This window comes from Vicugna pacos, unplaced genomic scaffold, assembly GCF_048564905.1.
Source record: "Vicugna pacos unplaced genomic scaffold, VicPac4 scaffold_66, whole genome shotgun sequence".
Lineage (NCBI taxonomy): Eukaryota > Metazoa > Chordata > Mammalia > Artiodactyla > Camelidae > Vicugna > Vicugna pacos.
In genome coordinates, this window is record NW_027328747.1 from 677,706 (window position 1) to 695,495 (window position 17,790).

A 17,790-nucleotide genomic window follows, 5' to 3' on the forward strand; every position below is an offset into this window, starting at 1 on the left:
AACCCGTTCCCTTTGTGCTAGATGAACGAACGTCTCTCCACATGCTAAGTTCTGAGAGACAAGTGTGTGTGAAAGCCGTCCTTCACCTAGCTTGAAGGGAACACAAAGTTTCTTTTCAGTTGCCAACTCCACTCCATACATCTATATGGGGAGGTACAAGCTCCAACTCGGTTTTACAGTGAAAACTGCAGGAACTTCAAACCGGCACTAGGAAACAGACTGAGAAACCACAGTAAGTGTTTCTCCTGCAACCCTTTCGCTTTGTGCTAGATGAACGAACGTCTCTCCACATGCTCAGTTCTGAGAGATAAGTGTGTGTGAAAGCCGTCCTTCACCTAGCTTGAAGGGAACACAAAGTTTCTTTTCAGTTGCCAACTCCACTCCATACATATATATGGGGAGGTACAAGCTCCAACTCGGTTTTACAGTGAAAACTGCAGGAACTTCAAACCGGCACTAGGAAACAGACTGAGAAACCACAGTAAGTGTTTCTCCTGCAACCCGTTCCTTTTGCTAGATGAACGAACGTCTCTCCACATGCTCAGTTCTGAGAGATAAATGTGTGTGAAAGCCGTCCTTCAACTAGCTTGAAGGGAACACAAAGTTTCTTTTCAGTTGAAAACTCCACTCCATACATATATATGGGGAGGTACAAGCTCCAACTCGGTTTTACACTGAAAACTGCAGGAACTTCAAACCGGCACTAGGAAACAGACTGAGAAACCACAGTCAGTGTTTCTCCTGCAACCCGTTCCCTTTGTGCTAGATGAACGAACGTCTCTCCACATGCTCAGTTCTGAGAGATAAGTGTGTGTGAAAGCCGTCCTTCACCTAGCTTGAAGGGAACACAAAGTTTCTTTTCAGTTGCCAACTCCACTCCATACATATATATGGGGAGGTACAAGCTCCAACTCGGTTTTACAGTGAAAACTGCAGGAACTTCAAACCGGCACTAGGAAACAGACTGAGAAACCACAGTAAGTGTTTCTCCTGCAACCCGTTCCCTTTGTGCTAGATGAACGAACGTCTCTCTACATGCTCAGTTCTGAGAGACAAGTGTGTGTGAAAGCCGTCCTTCACCTAGCTTGAAGGGAACACAAAGTTTCTTTTCAGTTGCCAACTCCACTCCATACATATATATGGGGAGGTACAAGCTCCAACTCGTATTTATAGTGAAAACTGCAGGAACCTCAAACCGGCACTAGGAAACAGACTGAGAAACCACAGTAAGTGTTTCTCCTGCAACCCGTTCCCTTTGTGCTAGATGAACGAACGTCTCTCCACATGCTCAGTTCTGACAGATAAGTGTGTGTGAAAGCCGTCCTTCACCTAGCTTCAAGGGAACACAAAGTTTCTTTTCAGTTGCCAACTCCACTCCATACATATATATGGGGAGGTACAAGCTCCAACTCGGTTTTACAGTGAAAACTGCAGGAACTTCAAACCGGCACTAGGAAACAGACTGAGAAACCACAGTCAGTGTTTCTCCTGCAACCCGTTCCCTTTGTGCTAGATGAACGAACGTCTCTCCACATGCTCAGTTCTGAGAGATAAGTGTGTGTGAAAGCCGTCCTTCACCTAGCTTGAAGGGAACACAAAGTTTTTTTCAGTTGCCAACTCCACTCCATACATCTATATGGGGAGGTACAAGCTCCAACTCGGTTTTACAGTGAAAACTGCAGGAACTTCAAACCGGCACTAGGAATCAGACTGAGAAACCACAGTAAGTGTTTCTCCTGCAACCCGTTCCCTTTGTGCTAGATGAACGAACGTCTCTCCACATGCTCAGTTCTGAGAGACAAGTGTGTGTGAAAGCCGTCCTTCACCTAGCTTCAAGGGAACACAAAGTTTCTTTTCAGTTGCCAACCCCACTCCATACATATATATGGGGAGGTACAAGCTCCAACTCGGTTTTACAGTGAAAACTGCAGGAACTTCAAACCGGCACTAGGAAACAGACTGAGAAACCACAGTAAGTGTTTCTCCTGCATCCCGTTCCCTTTGTGCTAGATGAACGAACGTCTCCCACATGCTCAGTTCTGAGAGACAAGTGTGTGTGAAAGCCGTCCTTCACCTAGCTTGAAGGGAACACAAAGTTTCTTTTCAGTTGCCAACTCCACTCCATACATATATATGGGGAGGTACAAGCTCCAACTCGGTTTTACAGTGAAAACTGCAGGAACTTCAAACCGGCACTAGGAAACAGACTGAGAAACCACAGTAAGTGTTTCTCCTGCAACCCGTTCCCTTTGTGCTAGATGAACGAACGTCTCTCCACATGCTCAGTTCTGAGAGACAAGTGTGTGTGAAAGCCGTCCTTCACCTAGCTTGAAGGGAACACAAAGTTTCTTTTCAGTTGCCAACTCCACTCCATACATATATATGGGGAGGTACAAGCTCCAACTCGGTTTTACAGTGAAAACTGCAGGAACTTCAAACCGGCACTAGGAAACAGACTGAGAAACCACAGTAAGTGTTTCTCCTGCAACCCGTTCCCTTTGTGCTAGATGAACGAACGTCTCTCCACATGCTCAGTTCTGAGAGACAAGTGTGTGTGAAAGCCGTCCTTCACCTAGCTTCAAGGGAACACAAAGTTTCTTTTCAGTTGCCAACTCCACTCCATACATATATATGGGGAGGTACAAGCTCCAACTCGGTTTTACAGTGAAAACTGCAGGAACTTCAAACCGGCACTAGGAAACAGCCTGAGAAACCACAGTAAGTGTTTCTCCTGCAACCCGTTCCCTTTGTGCTAGATGAACGAACGTCTCTCCACATGCTCAGTTCTGAGAGATAAGTGTGTGTGAAAGCCGTCCTTCACCTAGCTTGAAGGGAACACAAAGTTTCTTTTCAGTTGCCAACTCCACTCCATACATCTATATGGGGAGGTACAAGCTCCAACTCGGTTTTACAGTGAAAACTGCAGGAACTTCAAACCGGCACTAGGAAACAGACTGAGAAACCACAGTAAGTGTTTCTCCTGCAACCCGTTCCCTTTGTGCTAGATGAACGAACGTCTCTCCACATGCTCAGTTCTGAGAGACAAGTGTGTGTGAAAGCCGTCCTTCACCTAGCTTGAAGGGAACACAAAGTTTCTTTTCAGTTGCCAACTCCACTCCATACATATATATGGGGAGGTACAAGCTCCAACTCGGTTTTACAGTGAAAACTGCAGGAACTTCAAACCGGCACTAGGAAACAGACTGAGAAACCACAGTAAGTGTTTCTCCTGCAACCCGTTCCCTTTGTGCTAGATGAACGAACGTCTCTCCACATGCTCAGTTCTGAGAGACAAGTGTGTGTGAAAGCCGTCCTTCACCTAGCTTGAAGGGAACACAAAGTTTCTTTTCAGTTGCCAACTCCACTCCATACATATATATGGGGAGGTACAAGCTCCAACTCGGTTTTACAGTGAAAACTGCAGGAACTTCAAACCGGCACTAGGAAACAGACTGAGAAACCACAGTAAGTGTTTCTCCTGCAACCCGTTCCTTTGTGCTAGATGAACGAACGTCTCTCCACATGCTCAGTTCTGAGAGATAAGTGTGTGTGAAAGCCGTCCTTCACCTAGCTTGAAGGGAACACAAAGTTTCTTTTCAGTTGCCAACTCCACTCCATACATCTATATGGGGAGGTACAAGCTCCAACTCGGTTTTACAGTGAAAACTGCAGGAACTTCAAACCGGCACTAGGAAACAGACTGAGAAACCACAGTAAGTGTTTCTCCTGCAACCCGTTCCCTTTGTGCTAGATGAATGAACGTCTCTCCACATGCTCAGTTCTGAGAGATAAGTGTGTGTGAAAGCCGTCCTTCACCTAGCTTGAAGGGAACACAAAGTTTCTTTTCAGTTGCCAACTCCACTCCATACATATATATGGGGAGGTACAAGCTCCAACTCGGTTTTACAGTGAAAACTGCAGGAACTTCAAACCGGCACTAGGAAACAGACTGAGAAACCACAGTAAGTGTTTCTCCTGCAACCCGTTCCCTTTGTGCTAGATGAACGAACGTCTCTCCACATGCTCAGTTCTGAGAGATAAGTGTGTGTGAAAGCCGTCCTTCACCTAGCTTGAAGGGAACACAAAGTATCTTTTCAGTTGCCAACTCCACTCCATACATATATATGGGGAGGTACAAGCTCCAACTCGGTTTTACACTGAAAACTGCAGGAACTTCAAACCGGCACTAGGAAACAGACTGAGAAACCACAGTAAGTGTTTCTCCTGCAACCCGTTCCCTTTGTGCTAGATGAACGAACGTCTCTCCACATGCTCAATTCTGAGAGATAAGTGTGTGTGAAAGCCGTCCTTCACCTAGCTTGAAGGGAACACAAAGTTTCTTTTCAGTTGCCAACTCCACTCCATACATATATATGGGGAGGTACAAGCTCCAACTCGGTTTTACAGTGAAAACTGCAGGAACTTCAAACCGGCACTAGGAAACAGACTGAGAAACCACAGTAAGTGTTTCTCCTGCAACCCGTTCCCTTTGTGCTAGATGAACGAACGTCTCTCCACATGCTCAGTTCTGAGAGACAAGTGTGTGTGAAAGCCGTCCTTCACCTAGCTTGAAGGGAACACAAAGTTTCTCTTCAGTTGCCAACTCCACTCCATACATATATATGGGGAGGTACAAGCTCCAACTCGGTTTTACAGTGAAAACTGCAGGAACTTCAAACCGGCACTAGGAAACAGACTGAGAAACCACAGTCAGTGTTTCTCCTGCAACCCGTTCCCTTTGTGCTAGATGAACGAACGTCTCTCCACATGCTCAGTTCTGAGAGACAAGTGTGTGTGAAAGCCGTCCTTCACCTAGCTTGAAGGGAACACAAAGTTTCTTTTCAGTTGCCAACTCCACTCCATACATATATATGGGGAGGTACAAGCTCCAACTCGGTTTTACAGTGAAAACTGCAGGAACTTCAAACCGGCACTAGGAAACAGACTGAGAAACCACAGTCAGTGTTTCTCCTGCAACCCGTTCCCTTTGTGCTAGATGAATGAACGCTCTCCACATGCTCAGTTCTGAGAGACAAGTTTGTGTGAAAGCCGTCCTTCACCTAGCTTGAAGGGAACACAAAGTTTCTTTTCAGTTGCCAACTCCACTCCATACATATATATGGGGAGGTACAAGCTCCAACTCGGTTTTACAGTGAAAACTGCAGGAACTTCAAACCGGCACTAGGAAACAGACTGAGAAACCACAGTAAGTGTTTCTCCTGCAACCCGTTCCCTTTGTGCTAGATGAACGAACGTCTCCCACATGCTCAGTTCTGAGAGACAAGTGTGTGTGAAAGCCGTCCTTCACCTAGCTTGAAGGGAACACAAAGTTTCTTTTCAGTTGCCAACTCCACTCCATACATATATATGGGGAGGTACAAGCTCCAACTCGGTTTTACAGTGAAAACTGCAGGAACTTCAAACCGGCACTAGGAAACAGACTGAGAAACCACAGTAAGTGTTTCTCCTGCAACCCGTTCCCTTTGTGCTAGATGAACGAACGTCTCTCCACATGCTCAGTTCTGAGAGACAAGTGTGTGTGAAAGCCGTCCTTCACCTAGCTTGAAGGGAACACAAAGTTTCTTTTCAGTTGCCAACTCCACTCCATACATCTATATGGGGAGGTACAAGCTCCAACTCGGTTTTACAGTGAAAACTGCAGGAACTTCAAACCGGCACTAGGAAACAGACTGAGAAACCACAGTAAGTGTTTCTCCTGCAACCCGTTCCCTTTGTGCTAGATGAACGAACGTCTCTCCACATGCTCAGTTCTGAGAGATAAGTGTGTGTGAAAGCCGTCCTTCACCTAGCTTGAAGGGAACACAAAGTTTCTTTTCAGTTGCCAACTCCACTCCATACATATATATGGGGAGGTACAAGCTCCAACTCGGTTTTACAGTGAAAACTGCAGGAACTTCAAACCGGCACTAGGAAACAGACTGAGAAACCACAGTAAGTGTTTCTCCTGCAACCCGTTCCCTTTGTGCTAGATGAACGAACGTCTCTCTACATGCTCAGTTCTGAGAGACAAGTGTGTGTGAAAGCCGTCCTTCACCTAGCTTGAAGGGAACACAAAGTTTCTTTTCAGTTGCCAACTCCACTCCATACATATATATGGGGAGGTACAAGCTCCAACTCGGTTTTACAGTGAAAACTGCAGGAACCTCAAACCGGCACTAGGAAACAGACTGAGAAACCACAGTAAGTGTTTCTCCTGCAACCCGTTCCCTTTGTGCTAGATGAACGAACGTCTCTCCACATGCTCAGTTCTGAGAGATAAGTGTGTGTGAAAGCCGTCCTTCACCTAGCTTCAAGGGAACACAAAGTTTCTTTTCAGTTGCCAACTCCACTCCATACATATATATGGGGAGGTACAAGCTCCAACTCGGTTTTACAGTGAAAACTGCAGGAACTTCAAACCGGCACTAGGAATCAGACTGAGAAACCACAGTAAGTGTTTCTCCTGCAACCCGTTCCCTTTGTGCTAGATGAACGAACGTCTCTCCACATGCTCAGTTCTGAGAGATAAGTGTGTGTGAAAGCCGTCCTTCACCTAGCTTGAAGGGAACACAAAGTTTTTTTCAGTTGCCAACTCCACTCCATACATCTATATGGGGAGGTACAAGCTCCAACTCGGTTTTACAGTTAAAACTGCAGGAACTTCAAACCGGCACTAGGAATCAGACTGAGAAACCACAGTAAGTGTTTCTCCTGCAACCCGTTCCCTTTGTGCTAGATGAACGAACGTCTCTCCACATGCTCAGTTCTGAGAGACAAGTGTGTGTGAAAGCCGTCCTTCACCTAGCTTCAAGGGAACACAAAGTTTCTTTTCAGTTGCCAACCCCATTCCATACATATATATGGGGAGGTACAAGCTCCAACTCGGTTTTACAGTGAAAACTGCAGGAACTTCAAACCGGCACTAGGAAACAGACTGAGAAACCACAGTAAGTGTTTCTCCTGCAACCCGTTCCCTTTGTGCTAGATGAACGAACGTCTCCCACATGCTCAGTTCTGAGAGACAAGTGTGTGTGAAAGCCGTCCTTCACCTAGCTTGAAGGGAACACAAAGTTTCTTTTCAGTTGCCAACTCCACTCCATACATATATATGGGGAGGTACAAGCTCCAACTCGGTTTTACAGTGAAAACTGCAGGAACTTCAAACCGGCACTAGGAAACAGACTGAGAATCCACAGTAAGTGTTTCTCCTGCAACCCGTTCCCTTTGTGCTAGATGAACGAACGTCTCTCCACATGCTCAGTTCTGTGAGACAAGTGTGTGTGAAAGCCGTCCTTCACCTAGCTTGAAGGGAACACAAAGTTTCTTTTCAGTTGCCAACTCCACTCCATACATATATATGGGGAGGTACAAGCTCCAACTCGGTTTTACAGTGAAAACTGCAGGAACTTCAAACCGGCACTAGGAAACAGACTGAGAAACCACAGTAAGTGTTTCTCCTGCAACCCGTTCCCTTTGTGCTAGATGAACGAACGTCTCTCCACATGCTCAGTTCTGAGAGACAAGTGTGTGTGAAAGCCGTCCTTCACCTAGCTTCAAGGGAACACAAAGTTTCTTTTCAGTTGCCAACTCCACTCCATACATATATATGGGGAGGTACAAGCTCCAACTCGGTTTTACAGTGAAAACTGCAGGAACTTCAAACCGGCACTAGGAAACAGACTGAGAAACCACAGTAAGTGTTTCTCCTGCAACCCGTTCCCTTTGTGCTAGATGAACGAACGTCTCTCCACATGCTCAGTTCTGAGAGATAAGTGTGTGTGAAAGCCGTCCTTCACCTAGCTTGAAGGGAACACAAAGTTTCTTTTCAGTTGCCAACTCCACTCCATACATCTATATGGGGAGGTACAAGCTCCAACTCGGTTTTACAGTGAAAACTGCAGGAACTTCAAACCGGCACTAGGAAACAGACTGAGAAACCACAGTAAGTGTTTCTCCTGCAACCCGTTCCCTTTGTGCTAGATGAATGAACGTCTCTCCACATGCTCAGTTCTGAGAGACAAGTGTGTGTGAAAGCCGTCCTTCACCTAGCTTGAAGGGAACACAAAGTTTCTTTTCAGTTGCCAACTCCACTCCATACATATATATGGGGAGGTACAAGCTCCAACTCGGTTTTACAGTGAAAACTGCAGGAACTTCAAACCGGCACTAGGAAACAGACTGAGAAACCACAGTAAGTGTTTCTCCTGCAACCCGTTCCCTTTGTGCTAGATGAACGAACGTCTCTCCACATGCTCAGTTCTGAGAGACAAGTGTGTGTGAAAGCCGTCCTTCACCTAGCTTGAAGGGAACACAAAGTTTCTTTTCAGTTGCCAACTCCACTCCATACATATATATGGGGAGGTACAAGCTCCAACTCGGTTTTACAGTGAAAACTGCAGGAACTTCAAACCGGCACTAGGAAACAGACTGAGAAACCACAGTAAGTGTTTCTCCTGCAACCCGTTCCCTTTGTGCTAGATGAACGAACGTCTCCCACATGCTCAGTTCTGAGAGACAAGTGTGTGTGAAAGCCGTCCTTCACCTAGCTTGAAGGGAACACAAAGTTTCTTTTCAGTTGCCAACTCCACTCCATACATATATATGGGGAGGTACAAGCTCCAACTCGGTTTTACAGTGAAAACTGCAGGAACTTCAAACCGGCACTAGGAAACAGACTGAGAAACCACAGTAAGTGTTTCTCCTGCAACCCGTTCCCTTTGTGCTAGATGAACGAACGTCTCTCCACATGCTCAGTTCTGAGAGAAAAGTGTGTGTGAAAGCCGTCCTTCACCTAGCTTGAAGGGAACACAAAGTTTCTTTTCAGTTGCCAACTCCACTCCATACATCTATATGGGGAGGTACAAGCTCCAACTCGGTTTTACAGTGAAAACTGCAGGAACTTCAAACCGGCACTAGGAAACAGACTGAGAAACCACAGTAAGTGTTTCTCCTGCAACCCGTTCCCTTTGTGCTAGATGAACGAACGTCTCTCCACATGCTCAGTTCTGAGAGATAAGTGTGTGTGAAAGCCGTCCTTCACCTAGCTTGAAGGGAACACAAAGTTTCTTTTCAGTTGCCAACTCCACTCCGAACATATATATGGGGAGGTACAAGCTCCAACTCGGTTTTACACTGAAAACTGCAGGAACTTCAAACCGGCACTAGGAAACAGACTGAGAAACCACAGTAAGTGTTTCTCCTGCAACCCGTTCCCTTTGTGCTAGATGAACGAACGTCTCTCCACATGCTCAGTTCTGAGAGATAAATGTGTGTGAAAGCCGTCCTTCAACTAGCTTGAAGGGAACACAAAGTTTCTTTTCAGTTGAAAATTCCACTCCATACATATATATGGGGAGGTACAAGCTCCAACTCGGTTTTACACTGAAAACTGCAGGAACTTCAAACCGGCACTAGGAAACAGACTGAGAATCCACAGTCAGTGTTTCTCCTGCAACCCGTTCCCTTTGTGCTAGATGAACGAACGTCTCTCCACATGCTCAGTTCTGAGAGATAAGTGTGTGTGAAAGCCGTCCTTCACCTAGCTTGAAGGGAACACAAAGTTTCTTTTCAGTTGCCAACTCCACTCCATTCATATATATGGGGAGGTACAAGCTCCAACTCGGTTTTACAGTGAAAACTGCAGGAACTTCAAACCGGCACTAGGAAACAGACTGAGAAACCACAGTCAGTGTTTCTCCTGCAACCCGTTCCCTTTGTGCTAGATGAACGAACGTCTCTCCACATGCTCAGTTCTGAGAGATAAGTGTGTGTGAAAGCCGTCCTTCACCTAGCTTGAAGGGAACACAAAGTTTCTTTTCAGTTGCCAACTCCACTCCGTACATATATATGGGGAGGTACAAGCTCCAACTCGGTTTTACAGTGAAAACTGCAGGAACTTCAAACCGGCACTAGGAAACAGACTGAGAAACCACAGTAAGTGTTTCTCCTGCAACCCGTTCCCTTTGTGCTAGATGAACGAACGTCTCTCCACATGCTCAGTTCTGAGAGACAAGTGTGTGTGAAAGCCGTCCTTCACCTAGCTTGAAGGGAACACAAAGTTTCTTTTCAGTTGCCAACTCCACTCCATACATCTATATGGGGAGGTACAAGCTCCAACTCGGTTTTACAGTGAAAACTGCAGGAACTTCAAACCGGCACTAGGAAACAGACTGAGAAACCACAGTAAGTGTTTCTCCTGCAACCCGTTCCCTTTGTGCTAGATGAACGAACGTCTCTCCACATGCTCAGTTCTGAGAGATAAGTGTGTGTGAAAGCCGTCCTTCACCTAGCTTGAAGGGAACACAAAGTTTCTTTTCAGTTGCCAACTCCACTCCATACATATATATGGGGAGGTACAAGCTCCAACTCGGTTTTACACTGAAAACTGCAGGAACTTCAAACCGGCACTAGGAAACAGACTGAGAAACCACAGTAAGTGTTTCTCCTGCAACCCGTTCCCTTTGTGCTAGATGAACGAACGTCTCTCCACATGCTCAGTTCTGAGAGATAAATGTGTGTGAAAGCCGTCCTTCAACTAGCTTGAAGGGAACACAAAGTTTCTTTTCAGTTGCCAACTCCACTCCATACATATATATGGGGAGGTACAAGCTCCAACTCGGTATTACACTGAAAACTGCAGGAACTTCAAACCGGCACTAGGAAACAGACTGAGAAACCACAGTCAGTGTTTCTCCTGCAACCCGTTCCCTTTGTGCTAGATGAACGAACGTCTCTCCACATGCTCAGTTCTGAGAGATAAGTGTGTGTGAAAGCCGTCCTTCACCTAGCTTGAAGGGAACACAAAGTTTCTTTTCAGTTGCCAACTCCACTCCATACATATATATGGGGAGGTACAAGCTCCAACTCGGTTTTACAGTGAAAACTGCAGGAACTTCAAACCGGCACTAGGAAACAGACTGAGAAACCACAGTAAGTGTTTCTCCTGCAACCCGTTCCCTTTGTGCTAGATGAACGAACGTCTCTCCACATGCTCAGTTCTGAGAGATAAGTGTGTGTGAAAGCCGTCCTTCACCTAGCTTGAAGGGAACACAAAGTTTCTTTTCAGTTGCCAACTCCACTCCATACATATATATGGGGAGGTACAAGCTCCAACTCGGTTTTACAGTGAAAACTGCAGGAACTTCAAACCGGCACTAGGAAACAGACTGAGAAACCACAGTAAGTGTTTCTCCTGCAACCCGTTCCCTTTGTGCTAGATGAACGAACGTCTCTCCACATGCTCAGTTCTGAGAGATAAGTGTGTGTGAAAGCCGTCCTTCACCTAGCTTGAAGGGAACACAAAGTTTCTTTTCAGTTGCCAACTCCACTCCATACATATATATGGGGAGGTACAAGCTCCAACTCGGTTTTACAGTGAAAACTGCAGGAACTTCAAACCGGCACTAGGAAACAGACTGAGAAACCACAGTAAGTGTTTCTCCTGCAAACCGATCCCTTTGTGCTAGATGAACGAACGTCTCTCCACATGCTCAGTTCTGAGAAATAAGTGTGTGTGAAAGCCGTCCTTCACCTAGCTTGAAGGGAACACAAAGTTTCTTTTCAGTTGCCAACTCCACTCCATACATATATATGGGGAGGTACAAGCTCCAACTCGGTTTTACAGTGAAAACTGCAGGAACTTCAAACCGGCACTAGGAAACAGACTGAGAAACCACAGTAAGTGTTTCTCCTGCAACCCGTTCCCTTTGTGCTAGATGAACGAACGTCTCTCCACATGCTCAGTTCTGAGAGACAAGTGTGTGTGAAAGCCGTCCTTCACCAAGCTTGAAGGGAACACAAAGTTTCTCTTCAGTTGCCAACTCCACTCCATACATATATATGGGGAGGTACAAGCTCCAACTCGGTTTTACAGTGAAAACTGCAGGAACTTCAAACCGGCACTAGGAAACAGACTGAGAAACCACAGTCAGTGTTTCTCCTGCAACCCGTTCCCTTTGTGCTAGATGAACGAACGTCTCTCCACATGCTCAGTTCTGAGTGATAAGTGTGTGTGAAAGCCGTCCTTCACCTAGCTTGAAGGGAACACAAAGTTTCTTTTCAGTTGCCAACTCCACTCCATACATATATATGGGGAGGTACAAGCTCCAACTCGGTTTTACAGTGAAAACTGCAGGAACTTCAAACCGGCACTAGGAAACAGACTGAGAAACCACAGTCAGTGTTTCTCCTGCAACCCGTTCCCTTTGTGCTAGATGAACGAACGTCTCTCCACATGCTCAGTTCTGAGAGATAAGTGTGTGTGAAAGCCGTCCTTCACCTAGCTTGAAGGGAACACAAAGTTTCTTTTCAGTTGCCAACTCCACTCCATACATATATATGGGGAGGTACAAGCTCCAACTCGGTTTTACAGTGAAAACTGCAGGAACTTCAAACCGGCACTAGGAAACAGACTGAGAAACCACAGTAAGTGTTTCTCCTGCAACCCGATCCCTTTGTGCTAGATGAACGAACGTCTCTCCACATGCTCAGTTCTGAGAGATAAGTGTGTGTGAAAGCCGTCCTTCACCTAGCTTGAAGGGAACACAAAGTTTCTTTTCAGTTGCCAACTCCACTCCATACATATATATGGGGAGGTACAAGCTCCAACTCGGTTTTACAGTGAAAACTGCAGGAACTTCAAACCGGCACTAGGAAACAGACTGAGAAACCACAGTAAGTGTTTCTCCTGCAACCCGTTCCCTTTGTGCTAGATGAACGAACGTCTCTCCACATGCTCAGTTCTGAGAGACAAGTGTGTGTGAAAGCCGTCCTTCACCTAGCTTGAAGGGAACACAAAGTTTCTCTTCAGTTGCCAACTTCACTCCATACATATATATGGGGAGGTACAATCTCCAACTCGGTTTTACAGTGAAAACTGCAGGAACTTCAAACCGGCACTAGGAAACAGACTGAGAAACCACAGTAAGTGTTTCTCCTGCAACCCGTTCCCTTTGTGCTAGATGAACGAAAGTCTCTCCACATGCTCAGTTCTGAGAGTCAACTGTGTGTGAAAACCGTCCTTCACCTAGCTTGAAGGGAACACAAAGTTTCTTTTCAGTTGCCAACTCCACTCCATACATATATATGGGGAGGTACAAGCTCCAACTCGGTTTTACAGTGAAAACTGCAGGAACTTCAAACCGGCACTAGGAAACAGACTGAGAAACCACAGTAAGTGTTTCTCCTGCAACCCGTTCCCTTTGTGCTAGATGAATGAACGTCTCTCCACATGCTCAGTTCTGAGAGACAAGTGTGTGTGAAAGCCGTCATTCACCTAGCTTCAAGGGAACACAAAGTTTCTTTTCAGTTGCCAACTCCACTCCATACATATATATGGGGAGGTACAAGCTCCAACTCGGTTTTACAGTGAAAACTGCAGGAACTTCAAACCGGCACTAGGAAACAGACTGAGAAACCACAGTAAGTGTTTCTCCTGCAACCCGTTCCCTTTGTGCTAGATGAACGAACGTCTCCCACATGCTCAGTTCTGAGAGACAAGTGTGTGTGAAAGCCGTCCTTCACCTAGCTTGAAGGGAACACAAAGTTTCTTTTCAGTTGCCAACTCCACTCCATACATATATATGGGGAGGTACAAGCTCCAACTCGGTTTTACAGTGAAAACTGCAGGAACTTCAAACCGGCACTAGGAAACAGACTGAGAAACCACAGTAAGTGTTTCTCCTGCAACCCGTTCCCTTTGTGCTAGATGAACGAACGTCTCTCCACATGCTCAGTTCTGAGAGACAAGTGTGTGTGAAAGCCGTCCTTCACCTAGCTTGAAGGGAACACAAAGTTTCTCTTCAGTTGCCAACTCCACTCCATACATATATATGGGGAGGTACAAGCTCCAACTCGGTTTTACAGTGAAAACTGCAGGAACTTCAAACCGGCACTAGGAAACAGACTGAGAAACCACAGTAAGTGTTTCTCCTGCAACCCGTTCCCTTTGTGCTAGATGAACGAACGTCTCTCCACATGCTCAGTTCTGAGAGATAAGTGTGTGTGAAAGCCGTCCTTCACCTAGCTTGAAGGGAACACAAAGTTTCTTTTCAGTTGCCAACTCCACTCCATACATATATATGGGGAGGTACAAGCTCCAACTCGGTTTTACACTGAAAACTGCAGGAACTTCAAACCGGCACTAGGAAACAGACTGAGAAACCACAGTAAGTGTTTCTCCTGCAACCCGTTCCCTTTGTGCTAGATGAACGAACGTCTCTCCACATGCTCAGTTCTGAGAGACAAGTGTGTGTGAAAGCCGTCCTTCACCTAGCTTGAAGGGAACACAAAGTTTCTTTTCAGTTGCCAACTCCACTCCATACATCTATATGGGGAGTTACAAGCTCCAACTCGGTTTTACAGTGAAAACTGCAGGAACTTCAAACCGGCACTAGGAAACTGACTGAGAAACCACAGTAAGTGTTTCTCCTGCAACCCGTTCCCTTTGTGCTAGATGAACGAACGTCTCTCCACATGCTCAGTTCTGAGAGATAAGTGTGTGTGAAAGCCGTCCTTCACCTAGCTTGAAGGGAACACAAAGTTTCTTTTCAGTTGCCAACTCCACTCCATACATATATATGGGGAGGTACAAGCTCCAACTCGGTTTTACACTGAAAACTGCAGGAACTTCAAACCGGCACTAGGAAACAGACTGAGAAACCACAGTAAGTGTTTCTCCTGCAACCCGTTCCCTTTGTGCTAGATGAACGAACGTCTCTCCACATGCTCAGTTCTGAGAGATAAATGTGTGTGAAAGCCGTCCTTCAACTAGCTTGAAGGGAACACAAAGTTTCTTTTCAGTTGAAAACTCCACTCCATACATATATATGGGGAGGTACAAGCTCCAACTCGGTTTTACACTGAAAACTGCAGGAACTTCAAACCGGCACTAGGAAACAGACTGAGAAACCACAGTCAGTGTTTCTCCTGCAACCCGTTCCCTTTGTGCTAGATGAACGAACGTCTCTCCACATGCTCAGTTCTGAGAGATAAGTGTGTGTGAAAGCCGTCCTTCACCTAGCTTGAAGGGAACACAAAGTTTCTTTTCAGTTGCCAACTCCACTCCATTCATATATATGGGGAGGTACAAGCTCCAACTCGGTTTTACAGTGAAAACTGCAGGAACTTCAAACCGGCACTAGGAAACAGACTGAGAAACCACAGTCAGTGCTTCTCCTGCAACCCGTTCCCTTTGTGCTAGATGAACGAACGTCTCTCCACATGCTCAGTTCTGAGAGATAAGTGTGTGTGAAAGCCGTCCTTCACCTAGCTTGAAGGGAACACAAAGTTTCTTTTCAGTTGCCAACTCCACTCCGTACATATATATGGGGATGTAGAAGCTCCAACTCGGTTTTACAGTGAAAACTGCAGGAACTTCAAACCGGCACTAGGAAACAGACTGAGAAACCACAGTAAGTGTTTCTCCTGCAACCCGTTCCCTTTGTGCTAGATGAACGAACGTCTCTCCACATGCTCAGTTCTGAGAGACAAGTGTGTGTGAAAGCCGTCCTTCACCTAGCTTGAAGGGAACACAAAGTTTCTTTTCAGTTGCCAACTCCACTCCATACATCTATATGGGGAGGTACAAGCTCCAACTCGGTTTTACAGTGAAAACTGCAGGAACTTCAAACCGGCACTAGGAAACAGACTGAGAAACCACAGTAAGTGTTTCTCCTGCAACCCGTTCCCTTTGTGCTAGATGAACGAACGTCTCTCCACATGCTCAGTTCTGAGAGATAAGTGTGTGTGAAAGCCGTCCTTCACCTAGCTTGAAGGGAACACAAAGTTTCTTTTCAGTTGCCAACTCCACTCCATACATATATATGGGGAGGTACAAGCTCCAACTCGGTTTTACAGTGAAAACTGCAGGAACTTCAAACCGGCACTAGGAAACAGACTGAGAAACCACAGTAAGTGTTTCTCCTGCAACCCGTTCCCTTTGTGCTAGATGAACGAACGTCTCTCCACATGCTCAGTTCTGAGAGATAAATGTGTGTGAAAGCCGTCCTTCAACTAGCTTGAAGGGAACACAAAGTTTCTTTTCAGTTGCCAACTCCACTCCATACATATATATGGGGAGGTACAAGCTCCAACTCGGTTTTACACTGAAAACTGCAGGAACTTCAAACCGGCACTAGGAAACAGACTGAGAAACCACAGTCAGTGTTTCTCCTGCAACCCGTTCCCTTTGTGCTAGATGAACGAACGTCTCTCCACATGCTCAGTTCTGAGAGATAAGTGTGTGTGAAAGCCGTCCTTCACCTAGCTTGAAGGGAACACAAAGTTTCTTTTCAGTTGCCAACTCCACTCCATACATATATATGGGGAGGTACAAGCTCCAACTCGGTTTTACAGTGAAAACTGCAGGAACTTCAAACCGGCACTAGGAAACAGACTGAGAAACCACAGTAAGTGTTTCTCCTGCAACCCGTTCCCTTTGTGCTAGATGAACGAACGTCTCTCCACATGCTCAGTTCTGAGAGACAAGTGTGTGTGAAAGCCGTCCTTCACCTAGCTTGAAGGGAACACAAAGTTTCTTTTCAGTTGCCAACTCCACTCCATACATCTATATGGGGAGTTACAAGCTCCAACTCGGTTTTACAGTGAAAACTGCAGGAACTTCAAACCGGCACTAGGAAACTGACTGAGAAACCATAGTAAGTGTTTCTCCTGCAACCCGTTCCCTTTGTGCTAGATGAACGAACGTCTCTCCACATGCTCAGTTCTGAGAGATAAGTGTGTGTGAAAGCCGTCCTTCACCTAGCTTGAAGGGAACACAAAGTTTCTTTTCAGTTGCCAACTCCACTCCATACATATATATGGGGAGGTACAAGCTCCAACTCGGTTTTACACTGAAAACTGCAGGAACTTCAAACCGGCACTAGGAAACAGACTGAGAAACCACAGTAAGTGTTTCTCCTGCAACCCGTTCCCTTTGTGCTAGATGAACGAACGTCTCTCCACATGCTCAGTTCTGAGAGATAAATGTGTGTGAAAGCCGTCCTTCAACTAGCTTGAAGGGAACACAAAGTTTCTTTTCAGTTGAAAACTCCACTCCATACATATATATGGGGAGGTACAAGCTCCAACTCGGTTTTACACTGAAAACTGCAGGAACTTCAAACCGGCACTAGGAAACAGACTGAGAAACCACAGTCAGTGTTTCTCCTGCAACCCGTTCCCTTTGTGCTAGATGAACGAACGTCTCTCCACATGCTCAGTTCTGAGAGATAAGTGTGTGTGAAAGCCGTCCTTCACCTAGCTTGAAGGGAACACAAAGTTTCTTTTCAGTTGCCAACTCCACTCCATTCATATATATGGGGAGGTACAAGCTCCAACTCGGTTTTACAGTGAAAACTGCAGGAACTTCAAACCGGCACTAGGAAACAGACTGAGAAACCACAGTCAGTGCTTCTCCTGCAACCCGTTCCCTTTGTGCTAGATGAACGAACGTCTCTCCACATGCTCAGTTCTGAGAGATAAGTGTGTGTGAAAGCCGTACTTCACCTAGCTTGAAGGGAACACAAAGTTTCTTTTCAGTTGCCAAATCCACTCCGTACATATATATGGGGATGTAGAAGCTCCAACTCGGTTTTACAGTGAAAACTGCAGGAACTTCAAACCGGCACTAGGAAACAGACTGAGAAACCACAGTAAGTGTTTCTCCTGCAACCCGTTCCCTTTGTGCTAGATGAACGAACGTCTCTCCACATGCTCAGTTCTGAGAGACAAGTGTGTGTGAAAGCCGTCCTTCACCTAGCTTGAAGGGAACACAAAGTTTCTTTTCAGTTG